The sequence below is a fragment of the Capra hircus genome, chromosome 28 (assembly GCF_001704415.2).
Source record: "Capra hircus breed San Clemente chromosome 28, ASM170441v1, whole genome shotgun sequence".
NCBI lineage: Eukaryota > Metazoa > Chordata > Mammalia > Artiodactyla > Bovidae > Capra > Capra hircus.
The window spans coordinates 9,984,644-9,994,240 of record NC_030835.1 but is presented as its reverse complement, the minus strand read 5'-3'; the positions used below and the strand labels follow the sequence as shown (position 1 = coordinate 9,994,240).

Below are 9,597 nucleotides of genomic sequence, written 5' to 3'. Positions count from 1 at the left end.
GCGCCGCGCCGGGCGGCCCAGGGAAGCGGCGCCCCTTTCTCAGCAGCCACCCGGCGCCGCGCCCCCGGCCCCGCCCTCCGCGCCCCGCCCCCGCGCTCGGACGGCCTGAGTCGCGCCCTACCGCCCCGCGCCGCCGAACTTGCTCTAACTTCCTTGGCCGAGCCCGGCCGCGTCGCTGCTGTCGCCGCCGCCGCCGCCGCCGCCACCGCGCCCGGGTGAGTAGAGCGCGGGGCCCCCGCTGGAGCGTCGGGCCCTGCCCCGCTCATTGTCTGAAGCCGATCCCCTCTACTCCCCCCAGCGCCCTCTGGGTACAAGGACTGATCCCCTGGTGCAGGGTCGGTCCCTCCAGCGTCCTCGCTTCTGGCCCGGGGCGGCCCGGCGGCCAGCGCTGGCTTTGTCTGCTCAGATTGCCTGCGAGGGGCTGAGGCCTTGGCCGGGACCCCGCTGAGCCGAACTCGGGCACCAAGAGGAGAGAGAGCCGCAGCGGTCGACCCGGCTGGCGCTCGGGGTTCTGTCGCCCTCGCCCTGTCCGCGTTCCGGGACGGGTGCCTGCTGGGGCCGGGCGTGGGTGAGAGCACTCGGGGAGGGAGGGGTCAGATCGCCGTGGTCCTGGGCTCTGCTCCCCTCCCCAGCCGCGAGCCTTGGGATGGGCACTCCTTTCGGTTCGCCACCGACCCTCGGCCGCCCGGAGCTCGGGCTAGAGGGTGGAGGATGGCGCCGACCGGGGAGGGCGGTCCCCTCCCCTGCCCCACCGCAAGTGTGCTCCCAGTCTCCCACCCTGGCCCTGAGTCCCATTCTGCCTTTCACGGATTTGGGGCGGACGGAGTTTGAGTAGATGGTGATCCTGCTTCTCCGTGTTGGTCGTTTGGGGTTGTGCTTGGGAGCAAACCCAACTCCTGATGTAACTGGAACTTCGGTCGAGTTGGGTCTGCGGCTGTGGAGTTCGCTCGTCCCGGGCCACTGCTCCTGCCCGGTAGGGGTGATGGTATTGGTAGCTAGGCTGTGTGTATGTGTTTGTGTAGGGACTTGTGCATCGGGGCCGCTGGGACACGAATCCGGGGTAACACGAAGTTGGTCTCTCTCTGGAAGCAGTCCGTGCTGTTGGGAGTCGTGGGGAAGCGGCTGGCCCCGGTGCTGGGCTGGCAGCTGGATCCAGCAGCAGTGTACCAGCTCGCAGGCTGTCCCTGGTGGTGGGGTCTAGGGGCATCAAGTCAACCTGGGCCCTGAGTGCAGGGCATTGCCCTGGAGCCTGTGCAGGTGTGCTGTCTGAACCACAGTCAGCTCCATAGGATTCCTCCCCTCTTCTGAGATGGGGGTTGCCCTCTGGTTGATAAAAGTGGGTGGAGCTGCTTGCCAAATCCTTCAGGGTAACCTTTCCCCTTCCCCTTGACCTCAGGGTACAGGAAGTTAGTGCCTGCAGAGTGCTTGGGTCACCCTTCCCTGTTGGTGAAGCGAAAGCTGGCGCCTCAGTCATTAGAGCACCCCAGTACCCCTACATCACCTCTAGCCTTCGGTAAGCCCTGTGGAAGGCTGAGCGCCCTTGTTTCCAGGGATCCTCCAAGCACCCTCAGAATGAAACTCATACTCCTCCGTGATGGCCCCACATGTCCTTCCAGCTCCTCTGTCTGCTATCTCCAAGCTTTGTCTTTTTTTTTTTTTTTAATCAGGCCAAGTTTAATATAGACAAATTAGTTTTACTGCGATTAGTGAAGTCGCTCAGTCGTGTCCGACTCTTTGCGACCCATGGACTGTAGCCCACCAGGCTCCTCCATCCATGGAATTTTCTAGGCAAGAGTACTGGAGTGGGGTGCCATTTCCTTCTCCATCCAAGCTTTGTCTTATCTTTGAGGATCCATGATGTCTGGGGGTCAGGCCTTGGAGGCCCAGCTACTAGATGAATTTCCCCTCCTGCCTTCCTGCATCCGCACTTGTCTCTGAACTCCACTGCTCGAACCACTAAACATGGTCTTCAGTTCATTCAACAAAGCGTGGTTGAGAATCTGTGGGGTGCCAGGCATTGTTGCAAGCCCTGCTCTAGGCTCACAGCTCCCTGATTGGCTGTCAGTTCTATGTGGTCTTAGAACCTAGGCTGGACATGTAGTACATGCTCTGTAGTGTTTATTAATCTGAACTCAGTCTCAGCTTAGCAGCACTGTTCAGGCACACGAGTTCAAGCCCACTGATGCATCCTGAGGTTTGTAGCTGCCTCTAGCAAGAAAGGGCAGGGAAAGGAAGGAACCGCAGAAGGGTTGACTGCTTAGGAAAGTTCCATCCTTTACCAGCTGGGTAGCTGTGCAAATCTCTGAGGCCGGTGAGGGTGCCTCCCATCCCTCCCATCCTGCATTTGAGAATGGGAGGACAGAACACATTCTCCATGGGGGAGGGGAGGGAGCTCTGCCCCATAGGTCCTGGTGGTAGTGAAGTTTCCAGAGAGGCCAGGAAACTGGGAGTTCTGGCAGGTCTGCATTGTGGAAGCATCTCCTGAGGCCTCACACTAGGGTTACCTTGTGCTCAGGGATTTGACTTCAACTTTTACTGAGACAGAATTCAGCTTGGCAATGCTTACAAAGTGCCATTGTGCCAGTCCTGGGAAACCTTTGCTGGATTTAAAAACTGGAGGAGTTACGGACAAGCTTATAGCAATTACATGGAATGTTTAAATGTGTAGTAATCGTGTTTATTAAGACTTAGTGTTTATTGAGACATATCACATACTATCCAAGAAGCTTTATTTGTATTCATTCATTTAATCCTTGAAAGAACACAGTACAGTGGGTAATGTTAATGTCCCACTTTACAGATGGTGAAACCATGGCCCAGAGAGGTCACCGAGTGAGGTCTGAATGTGAACTGGGTTTTCTCATATCTAATTAGATAAATTAGATAAAGCCTCCTCTCAGAAGTGATTCAAGTTGATTAAGTACCCTGAAGAGCCTGGCCCACAGAGGAGCTAGTAAATTCTTCAGTGCAGGTCCTCATATCCTCTGCTTCTGAAAGCATTTCATCTGTCTGGGCACAAAGCAGGTGTCTCTGAACCCCTGCTGGTTGACTGTCAGTGTAGCTTTTATCTCCCTAAGGCCAGGGGATGGGAAGGCCAGCACTACCATGCACAGAAGATTGGGGAGTGAGTCATTGCCTGTAGTTGTCTAGATAGATCAGGGTTTGCCGTTGTAACAATCCTCAAATCTCAGAGGCCTGAAGCAATGAAGGATTATTTCTTACTCACACCACATCCATCGCATATCTGCTTTATGTTGTTCTCACCATGGGACCCATGCGGATTAATTGGAACGCTCCTGGTCACTTGGACCTGGAGACAGGGAGCACGGTGAATCTCACCCTGGCTCCTAAAGCTTCCACCTAGAAGTGGCATTTCAGTAGCCAAAACAGTCACATGGCCATACTTCCCTGCAGGGTGGGGAGCAAAAGAGGACTGGAAACATTTGGGGAACAGCACTGATGTCTGCCACCTGCCCAGCACTGTGCTGTCTCTGTAGCTTATTTCCAAGGTCTAGATCTGAGTGTCATATGTTTCTGTGTCACCAGGAACATCAATCATGAATTAGTCAAAGAAATGTCATTTAGGTTAGAGATGAATTGAGGTGTCACATTTGAAGAGCAGAGGTATGGTGAACAAAAATGCTTATTAGCATAGCAAGAGGTGGTCTGCAGAAGCAACTTGTTCGTCTGACTCTGGACAAGTTATTCTGAGTTCCTTGGGTTCTCCTTTTCTTATTCATTTATTCAGTCATCAGTTCGTGGGCCCAAGGACTGGTGCAGAGACCCTAGCCAGGGATTCTCATTAAGCACTTGTTTAGCTCCTTGCCTGGCGCTCAGGGCTGTGAACTGGGTTCCAGGATCCCTGTTTGCTGCTGCTGGGTCCTGTGGCCTTTAAGAGGGATGGTATTACCCGTGGGACGGGAAGCAGGCTCCTGCTCCCTGTCTCTGCCCTGACACATCAATCCTTGGATTTCTTGTCTTCCTCATACTCTGTATGTGGCGAGTAGGGGCAGCCAATTTTCTTGCAAGCAGGAGCAGGCAGAAATACCCCCATAGGCTCTGCCGTTCCCCTTCCACCAGTGAGATTCCAAGGCTGAGTTTGCAGGCCTCGGGGTGTGGAGAGGTAAAGTGGTGATGTTACCTAAAGGATGGAGCCACATGGAGATCAGGCTTGGATGTGGGTTTGGGGTGGTTCTCTGGCCTGTGAAGCGGGTGGGACCCCTTTGTCAATTGCATTTTCCCACCTGGGCCACCCTTGCAGGGTGTCCAAGAGCCAGCTACACTTTGGACCCTGCTTTTGTGCTCTGTTGCCTGCTTTGTCCCTGGTGACTTCCAGCAAGGCCAGGAAACCCTGGTGGAGGTGGTGAGACCTCAGGTTCTTCTGCTTGTGGTTAACTCACTATCTTTAGGCATGTTTCCTCCTTTTTCAGGGCTTCTGTTTTCCTATCAGGAATACAGGGAGAGGTAACGGTGGTCTGCAGCAATGGTCTCGATTTTGCTTGGTCATCAGAGTGCTCAGGGGGCTACATACACCAGTTTTTTGAAAAAGTCTTTGGTCTAAGTGAATGCCAACATTCCTGGTTTGTCTTATCTTCATTATAGCAATGGGGGTAATTCATAATATGTCAACATCTGTTTTCTCCTTTAACAGCATGTTTTTTTGGTTCAGACAGAAAAGTCGTGTGTTGGACTAGCAGAGGGTCTGACCTGGCCAGTGGGCAACAGTGCCTTTGCCGATTAAATGTACAGTGAAGAATGTTGTCCATCACACAGAGTGGACAGTGATGAGGCCAGCTTTCGAGTTGCACCTACTTTGTAGCTGAGTGACCTAGACAAGCCTTTGGATTTTTTTCCTATCTTTCTTGGACTTGGTGTTTTCATCTGTAAAGTGAATCTGCCCTCCCTGTTGCCGGTGGAGTTGCTGTGAAGCGTACACATTTCAGGTTTGCGATGCAGGATGTGCAGCTCTTGAGCTAGGCTGATATACTCTGGTTTGGGACTGCTGCCATGACTCTGATGGCTCCCAGCAAAGTGCTCACCAGCTGCGGGTTCTGAGAACCCCACTTTCTCCATTCTTGGGCCTGGTGGGGGTCCAGTGGGGCTGGGCGGGGCTGTGGTTTTCTCTTAGGAGACAGCAGGCCTGGTAATCTGAGATACGGTGGGCCTGGGCAGGCTTCTGGAGGTCTGTTCTGTCTCCCTCACTCAGCAGCCAGAGAGAAGTTCCTGGAGCCCTGGTGTCCATCACCTGGACAGCTGGAGGGACTGGCCTCTCCCTTCCTGGGCTCTGTCTGCCTGTGTCTAGTGGCTGTGAGCTGTGGTGGTGGGGCCTTTGGGATCCTAGTCAGGTGCATTCCTGGTGCTGCCTCTGTGTCCCCCTGGAATTTGGGAGATCTGAGGCCAGGCTTTTCTGCATGGGTAAGGTTTGGGGAGAAGTCATGCTGTGGGGCTGAGCAAAGGTTGACTCTGAGAAAAGGGTTGATGAACCTCCCCCATGTCTGAGTTTTCCCTGTCTATCTGTACTAACCACTGGGGACTGTGCCAGTCTATTTTACAGGGCCCAAAAAGTTAAAAAACAAAACAAAACTTTGAGGAAAGTGTTGTCCTGATACTCAGGAGAGGGGCCCTCAAACAGCAGTTGGAATTATAAGAGTGTTTCCTGAATCTCTTCAATCCATACCCTGAGGTCCGAGTGGTGAGCCTGGGAGGGCCGAGGGGAGCAGCATATCCCTGGACACAGTCCTAAGGCAGGGTCTGCAATTATGCATCAGAAGCCCCCCCAGGGCACCGTGGGAAGTGGCAGGTGGGAATAAGGAATATGATCGCCCCAGCTTCAGATTTGGTCTCCCACGGAGAGGCAACTGGGCCCCATACACCCTGCTCAAGTTCAGGCCATGGTGTGGCTTTCAGCTTTTGGTGTGTTTTGAGGCTCAGTCTGGAGTGCCCGTTCAGGCTGTGCTCAGGACCTGGCTCTTTCCAGGACTCCCGGCTGCAGCCACCAGCTGCTCCAAGGAAGGGCTCTGATTGTCCAGCGAGTGACCATTGCTGCAAAGAGACTCTGTTTCCTCTCCAGGTGACCTCCCTGATGTCTGGCTGCTCTGTAGCTGGTTTCAGCCCTTTACTTCTGGGCTAGGCAGACAGAATCTGTCCCTGGGGCTTCCTGGGGGAGGCCAGCGTCCAGCCCCAAATGCCACCCCCGGTTGTTCTCACACTCTGGGTCCAGGAAGACGTAGAGCTCCATACTGTTAAAAGAAAAAAAAAATTATTCTGACGCTTGTGAACACAGTAAGGTAGACTTTCTTCAGGACTGTCGTGATAGGTGTAAAGACTATAACAATGGGGTTTTGCAGTAAGGGAGAGAGATTGGGCCCAACCCCAAATATTACAGGGAAAAGTGGGAATTTACAGCCAGGGAGCAGAGTAGGGGTAGGGGTGGAAGGATGGAGAATTTATGAGAGGGTAGGGTAGTTCTTTGTTAACAGACCTAACAGAATTCTTGCTGAAGTCAGGCTAGGGTGATCAGATAACATGTGGGGGATGCTGCACTAGGAAGGTGAGGATTTGGTCAGACGTGCCAGGTGACCAGCAGTGGAGGGGTGGGGGAGCCTGCCTAAACTGCCTTAGTGGGATTCTTGCTAAAACCGGAATCTACCAGGACAGAGACAGAAGGGGCAGCGGGCTCAGAGGAGCCTGACTAGCTCGGTCAAAGAGACTGTCAGTGTATGAGGCTAGCTTCAGCCTTTGTTCGGTCTTGCCCACGCTTCTCACATTGGCCTGAGCTCATCACTACTCACGCTTGTCGCTCAAGAGTGGTACTCTCTTTGTGGGCATCACTCTCTTGTTTCCAGAAACCCTGGTCCTTTTCTTGTCAGCATTTACTGGCTCCTTGGCCCCTGGAGCCCCTTGACCACCTTCTGCACCCAGAAAACAGCCTTGGGTGAACCCTCAGCCTTGGTTCCCTGTGGCCCCCCAGTGCTGGCTGCCCTTGTTGCCAGATGTGTTGGGAGCCAGATAACAGCCTTTTGACTCTGGACAACTCTGGCTACTTGACCCTTTTTCCTTGGCCCCTGTACTTTGTGTTTCCTGTTCTCCGCATTCTGGGCAAACCAGTCCGACAACTTTATGGATCTGTTTCTCTCCCATAGGCCTTGGATACAACTATCTAAAGTGCCTGACCTGGGCCAAGGGAGGTGCAGTGGGTGACTCTCCCCTCCCCACCCTGCTCCACTGCTGCAGCTCCAGGGCCTTCTGGCCGGATCCCCCCCTACCCCCAGCTGCTTCCTTCCGCTGTCTGTGGCCTTCCCATCCTCCTGGTTCTCTCTGCCCTTCTTGTCTGTTTGCTCACACCTGCACAGATGACCCTGTTGGGTGTGTCTGCTACTTTTGGAGGTGTTCACGTCTCAGTAGCCAGCTTTTTAGGAATGACGCCACCCGCTGTTGTGAGAAAAAAAAGGGAGTGTGGAGAAAACCTGCTGGCTGCGGGGCTCGGAGCCTTCCCCACTTCCTGAAGGCTGGCTTCCACCCCAGCAGGGGAACAGTGGCTCTGTGCACCTATCCTGCCTCTGCTGTCATCGTCTCCTTTGTCCTAGTTGCTTCCTGTGAAATACAAGTAATGATATAAACAAGGGGCCTGTCAACAACAAAAGAGCCGGTAGCTGCATTGAGGTATTCATTCCCAAGGGAGCAGGGAGGAGCCAGTGGCGTGTACCCTGGTGCAGGGGTGCCGTGTGCAGCTCTTTCTGGGGCTCCTCTAGGCTGGGGAGTCCTGATGCTCTTTCTGTGAGAAGACATGTGGGGAGGGGCAAGGGGGGAGGTGCCAGCTGGGATGCTGTAGGATTCAGTGTGTTGAGCATCAGTGCCTACCTGGGTGTGGGAGCCCTGCTCACTCATGCAGAAAGACCGCGGGAGAGGCTAGCCTTGGTCTGATGGAGGGTTGGTGGTCTGATGGGCCACAGCTCCTGAGGGCCCACTGAAGGGCCAGGAACTTGTTTCCAGTAGCTGAGGTCCAAGGGCTCTGGCTGCCTGTGTGATTCTGCTTGTCATGATGTCTCATTTGTACTCCTTTATTTCCAGCCTCCTTGTTGAACATTGAACACTCATCAGAAAGCCTCTTACAGAGTAGGGGAGCCAAACTTATACCTCCCCCATTTCTAGCCACCCTTCTCTGTGGCCTGGGCACTCTGCAAGTCCTTAGGGGATCTTTGTGGTGGGCTGGGGGTGGGGCAGAGGACCTCTGCTAGGTAGAGAGAGCTCCATCCAGGAAGCACTCACTCCCTGCCTTCCAAGTGGCCTCACTCCAATGGTCTGGCCCATCCTGGTTCTAATAGGCAATGTGTCATACCCCTCAGAAGCCGAAGAGAGACTGAGATAGTTATTCTGTTGTCCCTTAGGGGGAAAATCACTGGGAGGAAATACATCAGTGCTTCTGAGTGCAGAGTATTTATTGATGTGTCAGTTAAAGTAGGCTTTTAAACAACATGTATGTATCCCTTTAGTAAGGAGCAAGCGTGCACACCCATCTCGCAGCTCCATTCTGCAACTTGCATTTCCTGAAAGGTGCAGGGAGTTTAGTGGTTAAGGGATTGGAGTTTAGAGCTGGGATTTTGGAAAAACTGTTTTTAGCTTGTCCTTGGAGTTGGGCCAGGCCTAGAAATCTGTTGAAATAGCTTTCTTCAGCTGCTAAAATTGGGATGGGTTCGTAACACGAGGACCTTGAGCCTCACTGATGATTGGGGAGGGCTCTGAGAAGGGTCCCTGCCTAGGCCTGGGATGCCTGGGACTCAGCACCCCCTGATCCTGGGGGTCTTACAGTCTCATCACAGACGGAGTGGACCTGGCTGCAGATGGTCCTCTGTATGGAATAACTTAGGTTTCCTTTCTGCCTTGGTCGGAATCCGCTCTTGGTCTTCCTAGGAAGACTTTCTATTTTGGGACCTGGAGAGGACTTGTGAGTGGCGAGTTCTATGAGTCGGTATGTCTGTCTTTATTTCAAAGACTGGCACCCCCACAACCCCCCGCCGCTTCTTGTTCTAGGGAACTGCCTGCAGACAGCTACAAGCCAAATTTTTTGAGCTTAAACGAGGGGTTTTAAATGTCAATTCAGTTTTAAATTTTTTCATTTTAAAAAATACATGTTTTATTTTTTAAAATACATATTTATTTCAAAGATATGATATGTAGTGAAAATTAATATTTCCACCCCCGACTCCTCCACTTCTGCTCCCCCGAGGCCGCATAACCATCACCAGATGTTGGGTGCCTAGTGAAGCGTGTCTGCCCTCCTCTTGTTTGTCCCCATGCCGTACACACCCAACGGTGTTGATTTCTACCCTCAAGTCTATCTTAGGATTGTTCGATTTCAGCACACGTAGCTCAGGCCATTCTTTCTAACAGTGGCATGGTAGTCCTCTGTGTGGTCAATCACGGTTCACTTTATCAGCCCCCTATGGATGGACGTTGAGGTTGCTCTCAGTGTTGGGCTGCTATAAGCCAAGTTGCAGGAATGCCTTGCGTGCACACGCTCAGAGGTCTGTTGTAGAGATGGCTAGATGGGGAATCCAGGCGTGGGGTGCTTGACCAGAAAAGAAACATGCTGTTTTG

At 53.2% G+C, this 9,597-nt stretch overlaps 1 protein-coding gene across 1 annotated transcript in view; it reads left to right on the top strand.

Annotated features, from left to right (window-relative positions):
• TSPAN14 (tetraspanin 14) overlaps positions 103-9,597 on the top strand; it is a 54,164-nt gene continuing 44,669 nt past the window's right edge. Inside the window, exon 1 of the mRNA XM_018042480.1 lies at positions 103-215. The gene's annotated coding sequence lies outside the window, so the exon portion shown is untranslated. The remainder of the gene's footprint in view (positions 216-9,597) is intronic.